At 41.0% G+C, this 24967-nt stretch overlaps 2 protein-coding genes across 9 annotated transcripts in view; one reads left to right on the plus strand and one right to left on the minus strand.

Annotated features, from left to right (window-relative positions):
• The window catches only part of cryzl1 (crystallin, zeta (quinone reductase)-like 1), a 48632-nt gene extending 47693 nt beyond the window's left edge, over positions 1–939 (minus strand). For 5 of the 8 annotated variants that reach the window (XM_069888981.1, XM_069888978.1, XM_069888979.1 and 2 more), the window contains exon 1: positions 821–875. The gene's annotated coding sequence lies outside the window, so the exon portion shown is untranslated. Of the gene's footprint in view, positions 1–820 lie in introns of all 8 variants that reach the window. The other 3 variants (XM_069888976.1, XM_069888977.1, XM_069888975.1) reach the window with 3 other exon arrangements.
• A 249-nt stretch (positions 940–1188) lies between these two features.
• The window catches only part of itsn1 (intersectin 1 (SH3 domain protein)), a 181117-nt gene continuing 157338 nt past the window's right edge, over positions 1189–24967 (plus strand). The window contains 1 exon segment of the mRNA XM_069888982.1: positions 1189–1423. The gene's annotated coding sequence lies outside the window, so the exon portion shown is untranslated.

Below are 24967 nucleotides of genomic sequence, written 5' to 3' on the forward strand. Positions count from 1 at the left end.
CGGCACCCCCCCCTTATCAGCCCGGCACCCCCCCCTTATCAGCCCGGCACCCCCCCCTTATCAGCCCGGCACCCCCCCCTTATCAGCCCGGCACCCCCCCCTTATCAGCCCGGCACCCCCCCCTTATCAGCCCGGCACCCCCCCCTTATCAGCCCGGCACCCCCCCCTTATCAGCCCGGCACCCCCCCCTTATCAGCCCGGCACCCCCCCCTTATCAGCCCGGCACCCCCCCCTTATCAGCCCGGCACCCCCCCCTTATCAGCCCGGCACCCCCCCCTTATCAGCCCGGCACCCCCCCCTTATCAGCCCGGCACCCCCCCCTTATCAGCCCGGCACCCCCCCCTTATCAGCCCGGCACCCCCCCCTTATCAGCCCGGCACCCCCCCCTTATCAGCCCGGCACCCCCCCCTTATCAGCCCGGCACCCCCCCCTTATCAGCCCGGCACCCCCCCCTTATCAGCCCGGCACCCCCCCCTTATCAGCCCGGCACCCCCCCCTTATCAGCCCGGCACCCCCCCCTTATCAGCCCGGCACCCCCCCCTTATCAGCCCGGCACCCCCCCCTTATCAGCCCGGCACCCCCCCTATCAGCCCGGCACCCTCCCCTTATCAGCCCGGCACCCCCCCTTACCAGCCCGGCACCCCCCCCTTACCAGCCCGGCACCCCCCCTTACCAGCCCGGCACCCCCCCTTACCAGCCCGGCACCCCCCCTTACCAGCCCGGCACCCCCCCTTACCAGCCCGGCACCCCCCCTTACCAGCCCGGCACCCCCCCTTACCAGCCCGGCACCCCCCCTTACCAGCCCAGCACCCCCCCTTACCAGCCCAGCACCCCCGCCATGGCCACTGAGCCAACCTAACCTGACTGCTCGTCGGGGCGAAAGCCCCTCCTTTCTGCTTCACCCACTGTTCCCCTTGACGAATGCGCGTATTCCGATTGGCCAGCACGCTGTCCGTCAACATGGGGAGGGACCGCCCATTGCGATGACAAGTTCGGTTGAACGGACATTCAGGCGGCGCGGAGCTCCCCGCCCCCGTCTTTTCATTGGTCCGCTCCCGGCAGGCGAGGCAGTCAGTGCCATTCTGATAGGCGAACGCCTTATCAATCCGGCTCGTCATTTCCGACGCGGTTGAGGGCCCAGCAGCGTCAGAGAGAGAGAGAGAGAGAGGAGGGGTGGGAAGCCCTTTTTTTTGAAGTAACGACGGTGGGGAGGGCGGAGGGAAAGAGGAGCGTTTATCATCCGACACTAGGCAACGAGCGGAGGGGTTGGCTTCGTGCGGTGTCCTCTCACGCCCAAGCGCCTCGGGGGTGGGGGGGTTGCCTCGCCTCTACTGCAGATCGGACGGAGGGTTGGGTTAGGGGGGGTCAGTCAGTCAGTCAGTGGCCGCTGCTCCACACACACGGCCAGCCCTTGCAGGATGAGGTAAGTGGCTCTCCCACAACTGCAATGGCTTTGCAGGCAGCCGAGGGGGTTGCTGCCTCCTGCAATTTCCAGGCATTGGTTTTAATTTTTAAACGCGTCTGTGCATTTGGGGATGGGGGATGTGTGTGGGGGAGGTGGGGGAGGTGGGGGGTGTGGGGGAGGTGGGGGGTGTGGGGGAGGTGGGGGGTGTGGGGGAGGTGAGGGGTGTGGGGGAGGTGGGGGGTGTGGGGGAGGTGGGGGGTGTGGGGGAGGTGGGGGGTGTGGGGGAGGTGGGGGGTGGGGGTGGGGGGGGTGTGGGGGAGGGGGGGTGGGGGGGGTGTGGGGGTGGGGGGGGTGTGGGGGTGGGGGGGGAGGTGAGGGGGGGTCCAAAGGTGAATTTGGTCTGCGTTAAAAGTGAGGGGGAAAACTGGTGGTGAGGGTTGCTGCGAGGACTTTTGGAGAGGTTTATTGTAAATGAATGGTTCTGTCCCGTTGGCTTTCCTCGCTGCTGTTTCTTGAGCGACAGGGATGGTTTCCAGGGTGAAACGTGGTGAGATCAAGGTTGATTCAGGTCCGTCCTCTGTGTCTCCTTTTCCCCTTTCCTCTGGTGCAGGGGAGATCGGACCCAGGGAGCAGGGACTGTTAAGTGTAATCCGATACAAATGTTTTTGGACCATTGTAAAACATGCGGCATTCTGACCCCCCACCCCCCACCTTGCTTTACTAGAGTAATTTTGTATTTTATTTAGCGAGGCTTGTGTCAAAAAGAAAGCCAACGTGAAATTGTAGCTCATTTGCCGCGTTTTTGTTGTTAACCCACTGCAGTAACATTTTAAAGCAGCCTTGCAGATCCGAAATGTTGGATCTCGAAACGAAGTGAACGAATACTTTGTGGAAAATGTTGAAGATTTATCCTTTTGTTAATAATGGGTTCTGCTTCCGTTCTAATCTTTTAGTGTGCTGTCCAAAAGATGGACTGGTCCTGAAGGTTAACTGTTAATAATCTGTAGGTGGTATATTTCAACACACCTTTGAGTAATCTTGGCTTGGAACAGGTTATTTGGTTACATTACGATGGTGTGGAAATTCAGCATTGGATAGAACAGAATTAGCAAGACAGATGCCTTTTAACATGAGGTGAGATGAGTATTGTGATGTCAATCATGGTGTAACTGACTGTACAATCTGATGCATGTGGCAAATGAATTAAGGAAAATACTATTTTAATTGTTGGATTAATGAACTAGAAAATGTGAAGATATTGATCTAACAAATCTTGTGTTTGTATGGTTATTAGCATTCATGTGGATTTATTGCCATAATATTTTGCATGCCTTTCAGTTTTTTACGTAAACTGGTGTTTCAAGATTTTTCATAGAGCTTGTATTCATTAGATTGTTATAGTGTGGAAGGAAGCACTTTGGTGTCTGGAGTTCGTTGGTTCCAACTAGATTATGCTCATCTGATTTTTCCTCTGCTTGATCAAGAAAGTTGTCTTTTTTTTCCCTATGCACACTCCCCTTAACCTTCCCCTGAATTTTAACGATGTTTTCCCCTGCTCAAATTGAGAAATGAGAACATGCTTCTCTATTTATCTGTACACGTGGTGAGATTTCTCAAATTTTGTTTTCAACAGAACTCTTATTTTCTGCATAAAAATCTTGTACTGCAGTTGAAATTCCTCATTATCAGAACTGCTCTTTTCAGCACCTTTGCCAGGATATTGCATCTTTTCTGAAGTTTGACAAGGATGTAATACTCCAGTTACAACAGTTTTGTTCAGCTTCATGTCTTCTCTGCTTCTCTTTATGAATATCAAGATGTTGCATACTTTACAAAGTGCATGCAGTTCCTGGATTGTTTTTGAGAATTATCTGAAAGCAAATTTCTCTTGAACTCAGAAATATCAATTTTATATTTCATATCACTCTATCAATGTACGTATTGTGACAGAGTATATAGATATGTTTTTGGCAGAAAAATTGGGAACGGTTTGTTAGTGTAGGTCACATACAAACACATTAAAACAGGTCTTATTTGAAATACTGAAGTTCTCCTAATGCTAGATATATCGGCTCCACAGCCTTTGCAAGAGCAAAGACTTCATTAATGAATTGTTGTTTACAAAAGGGCAACAGATGAACGATCTAGTTGGAGCTGCAGATTATCTGGAGCTGTTCCAAGAGGGTCATGTGGTTTTGCAAGCAGAGAGAGTCAAACAGGCTTACTCTGAGACACACGCGCACACAGATCACTTCTACAGTGTTACAGTCAGCAACAACAGCTGGACTGGAACAGGACAAGCCGGCAAGCTTGTGGAAACCCCATTTGGAAGACGGGTTGTGAGTGCTTAGTTCAGCCTGGTCAAAGCCCTTGTGGTGCATGTGAGAGAAGAGGACTCGCTGTCTAATGTTTCACTTGGAATAGGAGCAACAAGAAGGAACTCTGTGGTGACCTGAAAGACACTGAAGTGACTGATGGAAGTAAATCAGTTGTGGATGTCCTGGAACAACAAATCTCTCTCTGAAAATCGACAATGAGTGGTGACCATTTACGCATCAAGCATCCAAGCCTGGTGAACTTTATACATGTTAAATTCTGTGCACAGTATAAGAATTGCCTGCAACCCGTGAACTTGGAGAAATGAGAAGTGAGATTGAACTGTGAATCAAAGGACCTTTCTGAACTTACACACACACATAATATACACGTGTGCTTAGAATTAGAAGGGGGTTACGTTAGGTTAGTTAAGTTAATAGTGATAAGTTAAAGGGTGATTCTGTTTTCATGTTTAAAGATAATTAAAAGCAACTTTTGTTTAAGTAGCCATTTGTTTTGGTGAATATCTATTGCTGCTGGGTTTATGGGTCCTCTGGGCCCTTAACGATACTGTAAATTTTTTTGTTTGATGATCACCCTAGCACTACCATAATTAAGCCAATAGAATATTTTGTGAATTTAATCATTAATGAATGCCATGAAACATTTTGGTATTACTAGCTTGAAAAATGCTCAAAAAAAGGCTTCTGCAAATCTCATTATTTGTAACCCAGGAAGGCCTTTTACTCTCTCAATATGGCTACACATTTGGAGAGATAAGAGACTGCAGATGGTGGGACCTAGAACAAATAAACAAGCTGCTGGAGTAACTCAGTGGGTCAAGGAACATCTGTAGGGGTGGGGGTGGAAGGAATTGATGTTTTGAATCAACTCCTGCACCAGGACTGACAATTCCTTGCCCAGATGCTGCTTGATCCACGGAGCTCCTCCAGCAGTTTGTTTTTCTTGCTCTTGCCCGTAAAACGATTTGTGCATTTGTCCCCTCCTGTTCTTGCACATCAGTAAGAATTGTGCTTTTTACTTTATATTGCTTCTTGCTATTCTTTCTAATGTATAATTTTCTCTTTCAGCCAACAAGCTCTTTGACATTGTTGTCTACAGTTATTACTATCCTCGTCTGTCTTACTTGTGATGTTCATATTACTGATGTCCATCAAACAATAGCAGTGATTCTCATGGACCACCTCTGTCCACAATACTCCAATGTGGAAGACCTGTTATTTACTAGAATATTCTGCTTTCTGCCTTAATTCTGACGACCCTTTACTTTTACTCACCAGCATTTTGTGTGGGACTTTTTTCAGGCATATTCTGAAAATCCATCTCTACGATGATCTCAGTTATCATTTGAAAAATTAGTTCAGTCAGTTGAGCCAAATGCAATTTACCTTTGACACAAATCTGAACTGGCTCTCCTTTATAGCATAAAAATTTCCAAGCAGATTTTAATGATTGTCTTTTCTAGTTGTCCCACAACTGAGGTGAACAACTAAAAGTTTGGGGAAAGGCAAGGGGAGTGTGCTCAGGAAAAAAGACAACTTTATTTTTTTAAAGAGAGGAAAATCAAATGAACATGATCTAATAGGAACTAATGAACTCCATGCACCAAACAGCTTCCTCCCACACTGGAACAGTGCGCAATCCATTTGTTGAAACACCAGATTGACATAAAATATGACACAAAAATCTGAAAGGCATGCAAAATAAAATAACAATAAATGCACATGTATGCAAGTAGCTACATAAGATATCATTGCCTTCATATTTCACGTTCCGTCGCTCATTAACTCATGTTAAGTGACGTGTCCTTGTGGCCCTTATAGATTTGTTAGTCTTTGGCTTCACCCTTGTAACCCCTAGCACCCCACCCTTCTTCAGTTGCAAGGATCATATCCCAAGAGCCCACCAAGTCAAGTTAACCTTAAGCATATCCAGCATTTCTACAACTTCCTATATATTTTTGCCATCCATTATTTCTCCCACCTCCCCTCTTACTGAGAATTTGACAGCAGCGTCTCCCTTGGTGGAAGCTGATTGTATTGAATGCAACTTTAATAAAAAGAAATGAACTCTCAAATTCTAAATGGAAATGTATTATAGGTATGTTCAAGGTTTGAAAGTGCTTTGCTAGTTAGATTTTGTTACTTTTTAAATAAAACTTTTCTGTTCACAGTATTAAATCACTGAATAATTTCAGATGTGAAAATCAAAACGAAACCCTGCAGATTCTAGAAATATAAAACAAAACAGAAAGTACTCAGTAAATCAAATGTTTGGTCTATTATTAATTGCGGTTCAAAATGGCATTATTTTGGAATGGAATAGTGTAATGTAAGTGTCACGCTTTCTCCCCCCCCCCCCCCCCCCGTGTTCTTTTTATTATTGGCCTCCTGCTTCTAGTAGGAACATAGGGTGTTGTTTAATGTTCACATGCATTGTGCCAGAAATGTTGGGGAGACAGTCTTGAGCATGCTTTGTGAGAGGTTCAGGAGCCAGCAAGGGCTGAGGGACCCACACAGGCTGCAGCCTTTTGGAGATGGGATTTGAGATAGTGCTGAGAGCAAGAAGGGCTTCCAAAGGCCTCTGACGTTGAAGCCTTTCTGATTGTATCGGAATTTTGGATTTTGAGCTCAAGTGCCAATGAATTGAACAGGAGTTTGTGCAGCTGTAGAGGCTGTGGGAGCACTGGAGGCAAATCCATAGACACTCTGACTCTGAAGGGATATCTTTTGCTTCCCTTCCTCTCTCCTTGTTGGCCAAGGGGAGCTAGGTGACGCTAAGGATGACTCAGTTTGCATTGCGGCAGACTGGAGGCAATTTCATGTAATGCTACATGTTATGAACTGTTGCATGACAATAAAGGAATCTTGAAAATAGCCTGATAGCCATTGTTCTTGAACTAGGCGAGCTGGATTTCAGGTTTTGGTGCCCTCTTCCTGAAGGTGGCAGTGCTAAGAGGTTGTCACCAGGGTGATGGAGGTCCTTTATGACGTTGGCTGTTTTCTTGATGTATCACCTCATTTAGATGTCTTAATTGAATGGAAGGTTAAAGCCATTGATGGACCTGGTGATGTTTGTGCCATTTTCTGCAGCGTTCTGTATTTCTGGCTGCTTAGATTTCCAAGCCAAATTGAAAATCTTACTTCCCAGTATGCAGAACTTGCAACATTTATAACTTATTGACCAATATCCTGCTTAACATTTTAATTGAACCTGTGGATGGAAAAAGATTAAAAGTTCATTATTCAATTTTATCGCTGAGCCTTGAGTTTCGTAAGGGGTCAGAATATTTAGTGTCAATTCTTAATTGTTGAAATGACTGCTATTTTGTATTATGTTTTGTAATGAGATGAAACTGAGGAGAAGTAAATTTGTAAATAAAATAGTGACATGTTGGTTAAAATAAACAAGCCTGTTACATTCTCAGCAATTTGCTCATAGATTCCATAAGTGGCAAAAGTGAAGCATTTAATCATGGTTAATGCCATGCACAAAATTAGTTTTTTATTTACATTTGGAAATGACTTGGTAGTAGGTTCAGTGTTATTTAACTCTTAAGAACTCGTGGAGCAAGTTTGTGTTATTACAGTGTGGATGCAAACATAAGAGACTTCAGCCCACTTATCTCATAAAGTCTATGCCAGCTCTTGGAGCAATCTTATTCTTTCATTTATTTCTCTGCAACCTATCTTGTTTTACTTGACCATGAACAGCCCACTGATTATTCCACCATTCATTTACACTGGGGATAGTTCACAGTGAGCAATTAACCTAACCACTAACATATCTTTGATGTGCAAAGGAACTGGGCATCTGGAGGAAGTTGCATGCAAAATACGGTATGTATTGTATTTGAAGCCAGGTTGCTGGAATTGTGAGAAAGTAGGACTTCCACTTGCAGTAGTACAGTAATATGCTGACCCTGCCTGTGGTAGGAATTGTGCAGTGTGAAGTTTTGTATCACTAAAGCTGGTATAAAATTAACATTCTATCTATTGGATAAATTTGAAACATTTAACTTCAGAGAATGTTAGCTGGTAATTATAAACTTGATCTATAAAACTTCACATTCTGCTGCCTCATAGGCTTTGTTTTCATTTCTGCCAATATAGGGTCTTTCATCAGCTTTGGCTTCTTCAGTTTGTATTTTTCATTTTGATATCTGTTTAATGTTGAATGATACCAGCTATGGGGGACTTCAGTTATGTAGATAGACTAGTGAAGCAGGTGTGGTTTCCTTGGCACAGAAGAAGTTGAGAGGAGATGTAATAAAGATGTTTAAAATTTTTGAAGGGCCTGGGTAGTTGGCAGAAAGAAACCCTGCATTTGACAGAGGGGCTGAATGTCTGGTTTATTCCCAAAAGGGTAAAAAATGCTGTAAGAATCAACATTTTGTAAACCTACTGAGGTGGTAAACGGTCTGGAACGCATTGCTAGGTACAGTTTTTTTCCCCAAAAAAGGCAGATTCAGTTGTGGCATACAAAAGCAAGCAGGATAAGTATTTGAAAAGAGAGAATTGGCAGGTTTGTGGGTAGGACAGTGTGACTGACCAGATTGCTCTTGCAGAGAGGGCAAATGGCTGCCTTCTGTGCTCCTGTGAAAATGCTGACAATAATCGATTGGTCAGACAGGATGTGTGTGGAGATGTAAAGTCAACTTTTCAGATCATTGACTTTTCAGAGCCATCTGTTGATTTTGGTATTTTCTGCATATTTAGCATGATTTTTTTTTTTGCTGAATATTAAAATCCACTGGTGAATTCTTGATGGAGCAGTATTTCGTATTTTCGCTTTGCTTTTGCAGCCATTTTTTGGGGTCGTACAATCAGTCATATTTTCTGAATTAACAGCATTTATTTCTCTGAAAGGCCTTTCCTGTGGCTTGAACTTCAGTGAGTTGGATGGTGAGATCAGTCTTGCTGTGTCTGACATATTCCAGGCTGCTGGGTCATCTATTCCTTTTTTTTGATGCCTAAGATTTAAATTAGCTTCCTCTGATATTTTTCCCCTCAAACTATTACATTTTTATTACTTTTGCTTGTCACAAACATATTTTCATTACCATTCTGCCAATCTTTCCCCACCCTAACCTATTGATGAACTGATTCAGTTCAGCTCTTAACCAGAGTCTCTTGCAAACTTTAAGATGTGGTCGAGAAGAAATATATGGTGAAGAACTCTGGATAGAAATGTGTGTTATCTGTCTGATTAGTCAGTGTTATTTTCAGCACATTTAGGTATTTTTTTCATCTGATAGTTACTCCAATAAGTTTATCTTTTACACCTGTTATAAATAAATGTTTTCTGACCTTCAGTCCTTTGCCATTTCACTTTTTCTCAAACATGTTTAATCTCAACTGATGATCTCTCTTTAATGTTATGGTATTTTAATGTTTAGGCTTCAAGTTATTCAATTGAAAAGATAACTATGTTTCCATTTAACAGATGCAATATATAACCTGTGGAATAGTTACAGCACTTGCTGGAAATCTGACATAGAATTATAATCAAAAAGTAATACACTGATTCTTCTGGGTGCATTTAGTGCAAGCCCCTATTTTACCTGTGAATGTAACTTCAGGTTGCCTAATATCCTTAATTAAAAGTTTTAGGGATTGGTGTTTGTGTTCTTTAGTAAATACTGAAGGAAAGCTTCATTTCTACAGATTTAAATTTTTTATCCGCTGCATTGATGCAGAACCACCTTGTGCTGGTGTCACCTTTCTTTGCCTCCCCACCATCCCAATCAGCCATTTCGTAACTTGGAATCCATTTTTCATTATTATCAAATACCATTATCTCAGCTTTTGTTTTAAATCTCATGATCAAGCAGCAAATTGAAAATGAAAGACTACAGATGCTGGAAATTTAAATAAAAGTTGAAAATGCTGGAAACATTCAGCAGTCAAACATTATCTGTTTTTAAAAAAAAAAGAGAAATTCATCTTTCGGATCAAAGGTTAAATTAGTTTCATCAACTCCAGGAGAAAGAAAAATGAAATATTGTTGAAATTTTTTCATTTCAGCATTATTGGCAAGGACAAAATTTTTATCCACACCAAAAGGTGATGATTTGTTGATTTGAACTTTAAGGAGGTCAGAGCTACCGGCCCGCACCTTGACAACAATTTGCAGGAGCACAGTTGAGTGTCTTGTTGGGCTGCATAATTTTGTGGTATCGTAGCTACAAAGTATCGGACTGGAAGTCAATCTAGAGGATAATCAAAACTGCTGTGAAGTCCACTGCGCTCTCCCTTTCCCTTATTGACAGCCTTATTCACGTTGGCTAATCAGTAAATTGGTGGTTCAGTGAATCATTTTTGCTGTTCATGCTGGACCAATGTTAACTGGTTCTCTGAGCCCTTTCACATTCACCACCTGGCATTGCAGAGCAAAGGAGTGACTATCATTAATTGGACTCCGCAAACTCACTGTCCTGTTCGCATTGGGCGAACTGGTATGCTGACTCAAAACGAATCGACGATAATGCACCTTCCCCAAGACAATTCATCCCCGGGGTGATCTGATGCCTGTGTGCTGGTTTGCAAGCATTCATACTGGCAAGTTAACTAGTAGATCGGTGGTAAATTACTGGGTTAAAGTGCCAGTGTGAATTGGGCTTGTGTTTACCGGGAGTGTTGCTTTAATTTGGCATAAGGAATTATTGAGGACTCTTTCCATCCAGCACACAGTATCTTTGACTCACTACCATCAAGAAGAAGGTCCAGGAGCATCAAAATTAGGTCTGCCAGGCTGTGAAATAGCTTCTTCCCGCAGGCTGTGAGATTGATGAACAATATCCTGTAAATGATTAAATCATCCCAAAATATTTATGTATTTTTAATTGTATCTTTAAGTATACACATGATTTGTGTGTGTGCGCACACAGCTTGGCTTCAGTGGGCAAAGCTAGTATAAACGATGGTGGGCTGCTATTTATGTGGATAGCTTTGTTGTGGATGGTGTCAAGATGCCTGAATGATAAATCCAACTTTTGAACTGCATTTGAAGCCTCATCATTAGGAGAGCTGTGCCAAGAAACCAGCCATGGCAAACGGGCATCTATCTACATTAATACCATGTTCCAGAATTTGACCCTTAGCCTTCAAAACCTCGGCAATTCATATTTTTATTTCAACAACTTTTAAATACTCTCTGGCAGCGCATACCATTCTCTCCACCATCTGGGTGAAAAAGTTTTTCCTTAAATCCCCTCTAACTCTCTTGCCCCATGCCATTTATCTGTATCCCAGGAACAAAGGAGTAAATATCTTTAGAATGCTGAGAGTTATGGTAAGTTAGAAGGAACTGGTTAGGCTATCATTGAGCACCCTTATTGCCTGAGACTGATCTGAATGTTACTAGCCACTTAATCAGTCCACATCTGAATCTTACTGCATGCAAATACCACTGCAGCATCTTCTCAGGAACTACAAACTGATTCAAATGTGCTGTCTAAAATTATGTGCGAAGATTGTCAACAGAGCAGCAAAATAATTAAACCTGGAACACGTCCTTGAGCAGGAATGGGCAACCTACATCCCGCAATCCAAATTTATCCAGCCTGCAACCTGACGCATTGGCCTGATCCACCCTTAGCTGCTCCAACATGCACTGTTCACCACACAAAACCGTCAGCCTTTTTCAACAGTGGCCCTAGGGCCTAGGGATCGCATGTGGATTAAGCATCCCTCAGCAAAGGAAATACTTTGTGGCGATATGAATGCCACTTGTTTCTTCGGGGTTGTGAACCAGGCAGCGAAATAACTGCATTCACACGAAAATGTTCACTGAAGTGTCTCCACATCATTATTACCAGGATTCGATCATCAACCACATGACTTTCTGCCCTTGGAAAAATAACTCCAAGTGTGCGTGATGCTGTAATGTTCCTTCACTTGACACCGAGTGCAAGCAAAACTCATTTAGCACAAAGCAAACTTTGTTCACTCGGAAATGGGAATTAACCTTACATTCTCGTAGTTCAAAACACACCTGAGAGGGCAGAGAAATTAAATAAAAGCGGGAGATCTGGATCAAAGGTAGAAGGAATGCACAATTGCTTCTGAGAAAGATTCAAGATGGTGCATTCGACAAATTTATTTTAAGTCTGGAGTTTTGCAACAAAAATAATTGTTAGATTATTTTTAAAACTCCTGAACTATTTGAAGTATTATTTAAAAGCAACCAAGCTTATATGACAGTTTGCTGCACTCCAAATGCCTTTCTGAAATATTTATGTCCAGCAAGGGATGATTTTATTACTCCTGCTAAGTAGTTTGTTCTACTGGTGGTAAGATTGATAGCACACAGCTCCTTGAGATGATGTCTTGTTATTGGCATCAACAGCTATGTTACCCAGTATCAAAATGCTTTCAAACAAAATCAAGTTTCCCACTGATTGAGCTGCTCTCTGTTTTGGGGTTACTTATTTTGTTTTCATTGTGACCAATTTTTCTCCTTTTTTATTTTTTTGGGTTTTTTTGTGTTATTTTAATGACTAACTCATGATTTTTGGTGCATTTCCAGATTTGAAGATACCTTCCCTGACCTAAAATGCATCATTATAGTTTTTTGGAAGGAATGCAGTTGATCTCGTTGTTTGAACTTTTTCTGTGGATTTTTTGATGAATTATCATCATTTATGTTCCTACACAACCAAAGGGGATTCTTCGGCCTATGGATCTACTCAGGAAGTGAAATAAGTGTAGGCAGATAACTTCCTGTAATGGTGGTTTTGGATGGAAGCATGGATTATTGATTCATTTGTACTTTGGGCTGAAACAGATTAAATGCTCTTTGGCTTTTTTTAAATATTCAGCATCTGATTTGAAAATTTAGCAGGGCTCTCTCCTTTGAACATTATTATCCAATATTGGAGTGACAACGATCATTTGGGCTTGATCCTTTGGTTGTGAGATTACTTCCTGGAGCAATGGCAGACTCTTTCTGCAGTTAAATAGTTATGAAGTAGCATCTCAAGGTATGGTAGTTGTAGTTTCTGGCATGTTGACCTGGAGCTAATCCTCCCCTAGGTAGTTGTGAGATGGTGCAGATGGTGATGAAATATAAAACTCCTTGGATGCTTGCTGAGAGTACCTATAGCTTACATACAGCTTTTCTTTCTCCATTTCTCAACATGAAATGCTTTGGCAGTTAGTTGTCTGTGTGATGGTTGTTCTACTACATAAAGATGCTGGTTTATCTGCTCTCACCACCCATTAAGTTAATTCAGCAGCTGTTAATTTCAAGTGCTAGTCTGTGCTGGATGTGCCATACAGGCTAGATGATTCAACCCAATGAGCTTTGAGTACCGGAGCATAGGATGCCATAGGTGCTCTGTGGTTATTAAGAGATTACTTAAGGTGGCATGCAAGAAAGGTTGAGAACTATTGTCCTAGGGTCACTTGTGTCTGACTGTATACCACTCTGCATCTAGTTCTTAATGGTGGCGTAGGACATATTTAAGGAAGGAAATGGAGTCTGGTAACTGGCTGGAAAATTGATTCTGAAGTTTGTGACCATCTGAGTGCTTTGTCTGCAGAGTAATACTCATGTTTTTTGTGCTTTGTGAAGTGCTAAAGGACTTTGCAGGGTCATCCTGTTGGGTTTGCCTTCTCACCCAAATGGTTTGTACTTGGATGCTGAGAGTCTGACACCAGGGATTGTAATCAGATTTCAGATTTATTGTCAGAGTACAACTCAACATCACATACAACCCTGAGATTCCTTTTTCCTGCAGGCATGGTAGAATGACTACTAATGCAAAAAATAAACAGTGCACTGCATAAACACTAAACAGTTAACAAATGTAAAGTGTGCCATACAGAGAGAATAAAAGAAAATCAATGAAATGCACAAGTATGTCCTTAAATGAGTCTCTGAGTGTTAGAGGAACCTGATGGTGAAAGGGTAGCAGCTGTTCTTGAACCTGGTGGTGTGAGTCTTGTGGTACCTAGACCCCTTTCCTGATGGCAGCAGTGAGAACAGAGCTTGTGCTGGGTGGTGTGGATCTTTGATTGCTGCAGCCCTCTGATGGCCATGCTCCCTGTAGATGTACTGATCACTGTGGAGGGTTTTGCCAGTGATGTCCTGGGCGGTGTCCACTACCTTTTGGAGAACTTTACGCTCGGGGGTATTGGAGCTCCCATATCAGACCTCGATGCAACTGGTCAGCATACTTTCGAATACACCTTTTTTTTTTAAAAAAAAAAGGGAAAAAAAAATTTGCCAAGGTGCCTTGTGTCATACCAAACCTCTGCAAGCTCCTGAGGAAGTAGAGGTACTGATGTGCTTTCTTCATGATGCCATTGGTGTGTTGGATCCAGGAAAGAACCTCTGAGATAGTGGACTCCCAAGAACCTAAATTTGCTCAGCCTCTCCACCTCTGATTCCCCCAATGATCACAGGATTGTATACCTCTAGCTTACCTTTCCTGAAGTCAACAATCAGCTCCTTCATTTTGGTGACATTCAGTGCAAGGTATTGTTAGTGCACCATTCACCCAAGTTTTCAATCTCCATCCTGTGCTGACTTATCCCCTTCCTTTATACAACTCAATACTGTGATAGCGTCAGCAATTTTGTAGATGCTGTTATTATAGTTCCGAGCTACATAGTCATAGGTCTAAAGTGAGTAGAGCAGGGGGCCAAGAACATTGCCCTGTGGTGCTCCAGTACTGATGGAGATTGTGGAGGAGAAGTTCTTACAAATCTTCACTGATTTTGATCTGAATTAGGAAATCCATGATCCAATTACACATTGGGGTGTTAACTCCCACATCTTGGAGTTTGTTGATCAGTTTTGAGGGGATGATGGCGTTAAATGCTGAACTGTAGTCAATAAAGAGCATCCTGATGTAGGCATCTTTGCTATCCAGGTGTTGCAAGGCTTTGTGCAGAGCCAGTGAGATGGCATCCGCCGTAGACCTGTTTCTACGATAGGCGAACTGGAATGGATCCACGTCTCGGCTCAGACAGAAGCTGATATACTTCATCACCAGCCTTTCAAAACACTCCATCACTGTTGATGTAAGTGCTACTGATCGATAGTCATTAAGGCAGGTTACTGCACTCTTTAGGGACTGGTGTGATCGACGCCTGTTTGAAACAGGTCCTGCTAGAGTGAGTTATTGAAGATATCTTTGAATACCTTGGTAAGTTGGTCAGCACAGATCTCTAATTCTTGGTCAGGTACTCCATCAGGCTGGATGCTTTCTTTGGATTCACTTTCCTGAAGGCAGTATGCATGTCATCCTCAAATACAGAAAGAATGGATCATTAGGGGACGTGGGGGTGTGGAGGGGTGGTTGTTCGCTGTTACTGTTTTCAAATTGGGTATAGAAGGCATTGAGTTCCTCTGAGAGAGAAGCTTTGCTGTCGGCTACTTTACCAGATTTGGTTTTGTAACAGGCTATGGCATTTAAGCCCGGCCACAGCTGTTGGGTATCCTTGTTGTTTCCATTTTCACCTGGAATCTCCACTTCGTCTGGGAGATGGCTTTTCGCAGGTCACACCTGCTCTGGACTTGAATGCTTGCGATCTGGCTTGCACCAGGTTCAGGATTTTATTGTTCATCCAGAGCTTCTGGTTGGGGAAAACCCTGAATGATTTTTTCCCAAATCAAATGCAACTCCAGTTGCACAATGATAGATTTCCTTTTATGCCAGGAATATTAGTAATTTTGGATTGGTTTTGAACAACAAACACTTTATATATTTTAAAAAAAAAATAATTCTTTATTTCAGGTTATGTACTTAAATCCTCCAGCTATTGCAGTGGCATTTGAACTTCTATTTCTGGATCAGCCCAGCCCTTTGGATTGCTGGTTTAATAGCACATCATTATGCTATTTTAGACAGATTTTCTGTCGTCCAGACTGAAAATGGCTTGTTAATCCTAGAAATACCCTGCAGAGGTTCCATGTTAAGAAATGATGAACCCGAAGAAGTGGAAAACTGGAGCAGTACCCAACGAAAGTGCTGAAGGAACTTGGCAGGTCAAGCAGCCTGCATAGGAAGCATTCTTACACTGCCACTATTTTGGGCAGAAAACTCTTAATTGGGAATGGCAAGAACTGGGCAAATTACAAATAAATTTTTGGGTGTTGTGGATAAAACTTCAGATTCCTCCTAAAAAGAGGAAAATAACAACAGGGGGAAAAAGTGAGGCAATTGAGCAACATCACTGGAATTGAAGGGTGTGAGCGGACTAGTTATTAACCATTGACAGAAGGGTGAAAATCTGCAAATGCAACAGCATGGTATGTTGGTGCTAATGAATGGAAGATTTTTGAAATAAAGATTTTGAAGATTCAAGGCTTATTATATAATGCCTTAACCCAACCAATAAAAAAACGGGCCAAATTTAAGCTTCTCCAACACTTTAAATCCAGTTGCTAGGGTGGTGACAAATGGTCAAACTCTTCATTATTTAAATGATCCCGTTCGACACGTCAAGGTTGTCCTTTGTCACCAGCTCTATTTGCGTTGGTCGTAGAATCTTTACCTCAAGCGATAAGACAGAACGAGAATATTAAAGGTATAAGGATAGCAGAGGATGAATATAAGATTAATTTGTTTGGAGATGATGTTTTGATATATTTATTGCTTCCGGAACAATCTTTAATTCATCTGCAAAAAATGTTTAGAACATTACAATGTGTTGTCTGGATATAAAGTGAATTGGGATAAAAGTGAAATATGACCAATTTCAGATGGAGATTATACTCCATGTAGGCAAATTACAAAATTGCATTGGACTGATAGTTAAATATTTGGGTATAATGATTGATGTAAAAATTCAATCATTGTATAAATTAAATTATGTTCCTTTAATGAGAAAGATTAAGGCAGATTTGATTAAATGGAAAGATTTACCTTTGTCATTAATAGGGTGAGTAAATTGTATCAAGATGAATATTTTTCCACATATTCAATATTTTTTTCAGTCAATTCCTTGTTTACTTTTGAAATCTTTTTTTTCAAGATTTTAATAAGGCTGTACGAGAATTTTTATGGAAGGGAAAATTAGCTAGAATAGCGTTGTGTAAATTGACCTGGAAATGTGCTTTGGGAGGTTTACAATTACCTCATTTTCAGAATTATTATGAAGCTGCTCAATTAAAATTTATTAATTGTATGTTAGATGTTTCGTATCTCCCTAGTTGGGCCAGGGTTGAATTAGCTAATATTTCAGACTTCCATCCTCATCAGTTTATATTTAAGTGGAATCCTGTTTTATTGTAGAAGTATAATGTGCCGGTTTTAAAGCATTTATTAGCAGTTTGGACTAAAAGGAATTTTAATATAGGTACAAAAGGAAAAATATCATTTCAAACTGCATTATACCAAAATAGAATTCTTCATTTTTCTCTGAAAAACAGATTTTTAAAGGCATGGCAGATTTGGGGAATAAAAGTGTTAGAGGATTATTTTGAGGAAGGTAAATTCCTTTCTTTTAATCAACTTGGGGAAAAATTTGGAATATCAGCGAATTCTTTATTTATATACTAGAGCATGAGTGAAAGATAATTTTGGAAGAGATGTGAAAATTCCTAAGTTAACAAAATTTTAATTTTTGATTTCTCATTCGTCAAACAAGGGCTTTATTTCTGACAAGTACACATTGTTGCAGGACACGATGGTAAGCCAAGTTTACATAAAAGAGGAAGTGGGAGGGGATCTAAGTTTGGATATTGATCAGGAAGATTGGGAGACTGTGTTATGATGGAGTGACTAAATTGCTTAATGTAAGATACATTATGGTTAATTATAATTTTTTGGATCAGTTGATCCCTGATAAATTGAAGAAATATGGATTTAGTGATTCAGAGGTGTGTTTTCGATGTGGACAATCCATAAGAACTTTTTTTTACATTCAGTGAGGTTCAACCGTTTTGGCAAAGAATTAGAGAATTTCTTCAAAAATTGTTTAAGATTAAATTTTTATTAGATCCAAAAGTTTTTTTTGTTAGATTATACTGTCCTATTTAATGATTCGGGGTTGGATAAGTTTCAGATCACGTTTCTTCCTTTAGCATTGGCTATTGTGCAAAAATGTGTGGTGATTTCTTAGAAGGATGATGTTGAAGTGAATATAGTTTGTTGGCATAATGAACTCCGATCTTGTATTTGTATGGAAAATAATAACATGTAGTTTGCATGAAAATTATAATTTTTTTGTTCAAATATGGTCACCTTATTTGAAATATATGGGTTTCATAATATCTTAAGGTATTGTACATTTATTTTTTGCTCCCCTTGCTGGATTTGCTGGGGGTGGGTGGGCGGGTTGGCTTTAGTTGTAGTTTATTTTTATTTTTTGTATTGTTTGATAATATTTTGAAAATTTTAAATAAAGTTTGAAAAAAAATTCAAGATTTGCAAGTTATCCTTGTGCAGATGCTGACTGGGGTGGCAATTTGTTTTGAATTGAAACATCTTTGAGAAGGCACAAAGAAGTTGAAAGGTAATTGCAGTTTAAGTTTTGGAAGATGCTGGAAATACAAAAAAAATTCAAATGAGTACAGCTTGGTGAAAGTGGAAAGTAAACCATTAAGCAAATACTGGCAAAATAGATCCAAATTTCATTGGTTGATAAGTGGTAGAAGGTAGTTGTGGGTGCTTTTCTCACTGTTGCAAATGATCTGTCACTGGGATTAATTCTGGGACTTGTTTGTAAAGTGTGTATGTGTCTTGAGATCTATATATGTGCAGGAGATGTGATTAGTAAGTTTACATGCCTTAAAATGTATAAATATGGATAAATCCCTGGAATTTGATAATTTATCCTCAAATGTTTCAAAGCTGGGGAAGAAATTGTAATATTTGAAAAATTGTTGATTTCTGACTTAAATATATTGGTGATTGAGTCTTCACTGCCTTCTTGGGCAGGTGAATTACTCATTAACTTCTGGCTGGAGCAAAAAAAGTTATCACTTTAGCCAAGAGTGGCTGCAGCTTTTTATTTTGGTTCTATGACCTTTGGGTTATCTTCCCCTCCCCCTTTTGCTGCTTCCAATGCCAGGGGAACATTGCTCAGTATTTACTTTAGCTAACAATTTTGTGATTTGACATGATTGTCCCTCACTCTTCTGAACTCTGGGCTCGGTCTGTTTATAACATGGCCCATGAATCAATTTGGTTTGCCTTCTTTGTGTTTATTCCTTTGTAAATACTTTGGAAGACCAACTATAATCTCTCTTTCTGCAATACTCCAGGTGAGGTCTAATTGGAACCTGCATTGTAGCTTTTTACTTTTGTACTCAAATTTTGCAAGGATGGCTAAATACTGATTTCTTAATTGCTTTGTGTAGGTGCATTTTCATTTTGTAGTACATGTACAAGAACACCCAATATCCTTTGAATACCAATGCCTTTCAATTTCTTGTCATTTAAGGAAAAGTGCCTTCTTTCTATGTTTTCCTATAAATAGACTTTGCACTTAGCTACATAATATTCCATCTACCATGTGCTAACCCATTTTATTATCTCCTAAACCTCCTGTATTTTCCTCTCAACCCACACAGCTGCTTAGCTTTGTACCATTAGCAAATATGAATATATTACACTTGGTCTCCTTGTGCGGATCATTGATACAGATCGTAAACTGCTGGACCTCCACTTGTCTTTGCTTCTGAGGGCAAAGTGCCATCTACATCCCTACTGTTTTGTTTGGTAACTAATGTGCAGTCTCCATTGATTTTTTTTTAAACCCCAGTCTGTTGTGCTCTACATTTTGATAATCAGCCTCCAGTCTCACAGTTAATCAAAAAAATTCTGAAAATTTAAATGCACCACATTTGCTGGTTTGCCATTTGTTCTGCTCGTTTGGGGGGGGGGGGGGGGCGGGGGGGGGGGAGAAGAGATGGGGTGAAAACAAATTAAGCAAATGCTATTTCCCTCTCATTAATCCTTGTCAACATTCTCCAATCCTATTATTTTCAGAATACTCAGTTGCCCCTTGGTTAATACTGAAGTCAGGTAATCTGCAATGTTTAATACCTTTTCTGAAATAATGTAGCAAAATTTGGTACTTTGCAATCTGGAAATCATTCAGTATCCACTATGCTTATCTCTTCAATCTCTTGGGGTACATGCCATTAAAACATGGGGATTTATGATCTTGTGTGTGTGTGTGTGTGTGTGTGTGTGTGTGTGTGTGTGTGTGTGTGTGTGTGTGTGTGTGTGTGTGTGTGTGTGTTTATATAATGTTTGAGAACTGTTTAATCTGGTAATTTTTACTTTTGAACACTAAAATCTTCGCAATAGATATACCAGTTCTCCTTTATTTTAATTGAAACCTCATTGAAAGCAAAGCAAGTGGCTTTAAAAGTCAACCCTAAAGCTGTGTTTTGACCTGAAATCTTGGCTTGCTTTTTCCTCCATGGATGTTGCCTAAATTGCTGGCTTACCCCAGCGCTTTAGTCTTTAGCTATTAAAGATCTTCCAAACTTGCAACAGGAATGATTCTTCTGTTGCAAGATCTTGTTCCTTGAACAATATACTAAAGTTATCAGTATAGGAAGGCTAAGTCCTTAGGTATTAATAGTCAAATGGATTCAACAGTGGCTGGAAGGAAGGTGACAGAGAGTAATAGTAGCTAATTAATTGTTTGTCAGGATGGAGGCCGGTGACAAGTGGTGTACCTCAGGGCTCGGTATTGGGACCGTGGCTGTTTGTCATATATATTAAGGATTTGGAGGATGGGGCGGTAAATTGGATTAGTAAATATGCAGATGATACTAAAATAGGGGGAATTTTGGATGATGAGGGTTTTCAAAGATTGCAGAGGAATTTAAACTGCTTAGAGGAGTGGGCAGAAAGATGGCAGATGGAGTTTAATGCAGATAAGTGTGAGTTGCTTCATTTTGGAAAGAATAATCAAAACAAGACATATGTGGAAAATGGGAGGGCATTGAAGAATGCAGTGGAGCAGAAAGATCTAGGAATAACGGTGCATTGTTCCCTGAAGGTAGGATCGCATGTGGATAGAGTGGTGAAGAAGGCCTTTAGTATACTTGCCTACATAAATCAGTGCATAGAATATAGGAGTTGGGAAGTAATGATGAAACTGTACAAGGCATTGGTGAGGCAAGATTTAGAGTACTGTGTGCAGTTCTGGTCACCGATTTATAGGAAGGGTATTAACAAGATAGAGAGAGTGCAGAGAAGATTTTAAAAAAAATGTTGCCTGTGTTTCAGCATCTGGAATACAAGGAGAGATTGAGCAAATTAGGTCTTTATTCCTTGGAATGTAGAAGGCTGAGAGGGGATTTGATAGAGGTATTTAAGATAATGAGAGGGATAGATAGAGTTGATGTGGAAAGGTTTTTCCCATTGAGAGTAGGAGAGATGGATACAAGAGGCCATGGATTGAGAGTTGACGGGCAAAGGTTTAGGAGTAACATGAGGGGGAACTTCTTTACTCAGAGAGTGGTTACTGTGTGGAATGGGCTTCCAGGAAAGGTGGTGGAGGCAGGGTCAATTTTGTCATTTAAGAAAGAGTTTGAAAAGTATATGGATGGGAGGGGGACGGAGGGATATGGGCAGAGTGCTGGTAAGTGGGATTAGAGGAGGGTACTTGGATCAGTGCAGACTAGAAGGCCCAAATTGGCCTGTTTCTGCGCTGTAATTGTTGTATGGTTATATGTGGTCATACAGATACAGCCTCTTTGAGCCACTATGGCCATGTTGATCATGCTATGTTAGAAAGTGCAATACTGGTTGTGTGAACTTCCAGGGTTGAGGTATTCCATTCCAATCCCATTTCACTCCCCTGCCTCCACATGGCATATTACCTTTGATCTCAATATCCTTTGATTTCCAAAACTACAGTATAAAAGAAACTAGAATTCCTGATGTGTAACACCTATTGGTATGGTATCGAAGCAGTTAGTCTTGCAGCTAAGAATGCGCCTGAAGAAGGAGAAGCGGCCCTTTGAATTGCCGTTCAGGTGGCAGCGTTTAAAGCGCAACGCTGGCCACCTGAAGGACACGGCTGCACAGGATGCGGCTCTGAGCACACTCCGGCTCCTGCCCAGTGTCAGCTGGGATCAGCAGCCTGACCCTTTAACATCTGCTTTCAGCCACCTGCATTCAGGTGTTTGGGGGAGCCGCTGAGCTGATTATCTCTTTCAGAGAGGGTTACGTAGCTCGTCTCAAGAGCACCTCCTGCACATTTAGGTGGCCTCAAAACAGCCGCATATTCCCTAAGCATGCAGCTTTACATGCAGGGCATTTGGGCACCTGAAAGTGCCTAAAGATGCAGGTTCATTCCTAATCTTGACTGACCATGTAGGTTTCTGCCAGATGCATGGGTTTCCTTATGCATCCCAAAGATGAGCTGGTAAATTAGCTACTGTGATGTAATTGAATAGTGTAAATGTCAAACGAAAGTTGAAGGGTAAACAGGTCGTGGAGTTGCAGGGAAATAACGGAAGGGGGGGGGTTGATAAATTTGCTCTGCTGGGAATTGTCATAACTGAATGACTTCTGTATTATAAGTCTTAACAGGGAAATGGAAACTGTTCCTCGCTGAGCTGAAATGAACTTCCACTGTTGTGTAATGTGCAGCATACACCTCTCGACTCTATCGGCCACTTAAAATGAGTAATGAGTTGTTCAGAACACTTTCTCAATGCTGTTCAATGTAAATGCAGGATCACTGTTGAAATAATGTTTTGTCTCCCTCGTATCTCTTCCCAACAAGATCTTCCATGCAAGGTCATCGGAGATATCCTCCTTCAAAATTTGTGGCTTCCTCTCTACTACCATCAGCGTGGCCCTCTCTCTCATAGTCTCAATTACCTGCATATTTGCCATGGCCCCCTCTACACTAAGGACTAGATTTCCCTTGTCCTCATCTATCCTGATCATCCTCTGCCATTTCCACCACCTTTGATCTAATCCCACCATCAGACCCATCTACACCTCTCCTCCCCTCTCCACCAGAAAAGAAAGAAGGCATTACCTACACGAAGGAACAGGGAGCCATGGTGGCGAAGAGTGCCCGATCTCCGAGGTTGGTGCCGACCCCGCTGAGTCGCGACCTCCTGACCAGTGGACTGCAAAAATGGCTCTCTGAGACCAAACAAAAGTGCGCAGTGCTCAAAGATAAAAGGAATCACCGACGGGAGGGGGGGGCTCAGCCGAAGAGCAGACAACCACGGCGCAACCAGCTGAGGGATGCCCGACACCAGGGCTCTCAGCTGGAAGATGAGGAAGGCTGTAGGAGAGGGAGTGAGGAACCAGTCGAGGAAGAAATCGACGGGGTGAACGGCAAGATGAGCAGCAGCAGAAGGCCCGACAGATGAGCAGCCCAGGAGGGGAGGATCAACAACAAGTGGCCCGACAAAGTGATACAAGCAATTCATCAGGATAATCGGAAGAGACACAGATACAAAGAAGAGAAGAAGACACAAACACAGGTACAAACACAGAAGAAGAGGAAGAAGAAGACCAAGATCTTCACAGAGAAATAGAAGGTAAAACAGATGGTCAGAATACAGATAAAGCCTTTTTTGAAGTACAAATGAGAGCATTAAAAGAATGGTTGTCATTAGAACTTAGTGCAATTAAAAGAAAAATGAAAAGAACAGAAGATAAAATGCAAAGTTTAGAGTGGGTCATGACAGAAATAGGGGAAAGTATGGAAAAACGAGAAACGGCTGTAGAAATGGAAGTAAATGACTTAAGAGGAAAATTGGAAGAAAGTGATTAAAAAAAATTAGACACAAAAGTTGTTATCTCAGAAAATTGATATGTTGGAAAATAATAGTAGGCGAAACAACATAAAAATAGTGGGCCTGAAGGAGGGTGAAGAAGGCGCAGACATGAAGGAATTTATAAAAGGATGGATCCCGAAGATCCTGGGAACGACAGAAATGCAGGAAAAAATGGAAAGGGCACACAGAGCACTAATATCAAAAACAAAGATACAACAAAAACCAAGATCCATCTTAGTAAAAATATTTGAGATAAATGTCATACATTGAGTTTAAAAAGGGAAAACTGAGAGATGAAAATGGAAAAAAGGGGATGGAGGTGGTGAGGAAGCGGAAAATAGGTGTAAACAAGATATAAGATTAGTGGAATACATAACTAAATTAAAAGGAAGAGGCTATTAAATTCACTGAAAAAAGAAAAAATAGATATAGCATTTGTGCAGGAAATGCATCTAACTGAAGTAGAACATAACAAATTAAAGAGAGACTGGGTAGGACACGTAGCGGCAGCATCATATAATTCAAAAGATAGAGGTGTAGCCACATTAGTTAACAATAAACACAAGGTTACGCATGATACAGTATAATTGGTTACACAAGTTGTATATCACTCCTCAAAAATTAAAAGAATGGGATCCAACATTATCAGATTAAATGTTTTCGCTGTAAGAAGGAAATGGGAACAACAGACAATACAATTTGGGCATGTACAAAAGTGACTATGTTTTGGGATATTAAATAAAATCACAAAAAATAACATACCAAAAAATCCAGAGATCTTTCTTTTAAGTAATATAAGAAGTAATGAATTAGGCCTCAAATTGGATAAAGTGCAAAAAAGATTCATTATGATAGCCTTAGCAGTAGCAAAAAAAGTATATAATGTTAACTTGGAAAATGGAAGAGAGCCTGAGAATACAGCAATGGTACATGGAAATGAATAAATGTATTCCATTGGAAAAAATAACATATAATTTAAAAAATAAAGCCATATTATTTGAACAAATTTGGGAACCATACATGGAACATAACAGGGAGAGCTTGCCTCTGACCTACATCCCCTAAAATGATGATAAGACAAATGATTTAATGCAGTGTGTGTTTTAAAAAAAAAACAGATGACGCACATTTCTTGTTTATTTTTCATTGTGTGAAGACATTGTTTTATGGTTTTATTGTATTGTATATGTTGAATATTTATTTGTTTTGTAGGGGGGTGGGAAGGAGGGAGGGAGGGTATGGGGGGAAAAAAGAGAAAATGCCACTGTATATTTAATGAGAAGTGTTTGTATATATTTTGGTTGATATGGTTCACAGTGTGAAAAATAAAAAAATTATATATATAAAAAAAAAAGGATCCAACTCAGAAATATTGCATGGTGAACTTTCAATTATTTTGCACACCCTTTAAAATATTTATTTAAAGTCTGTCTTATTTTCTCACGCTTTGTGGCTGCTTAGCGTCGAGCTGTTGTAGACACTGTGTATTCAAATTCTTAG

This window comes from Narcine bancroftii, chromosome 7 (genome assembly GCF_036971445.1).
Source record: "Narcine bancroftii isolate sNarBan1 chromosome 7, sNarBan1.hap1, whole genome shotgun sequence".
Classification (NCBI taxonomy): domain Eukaryota; kingdom Metazoa; phylum Chordata; class Chondrichthyes; order Torpediniformes; family Narcinidae; genus Narcine; species Narcine bancroftii.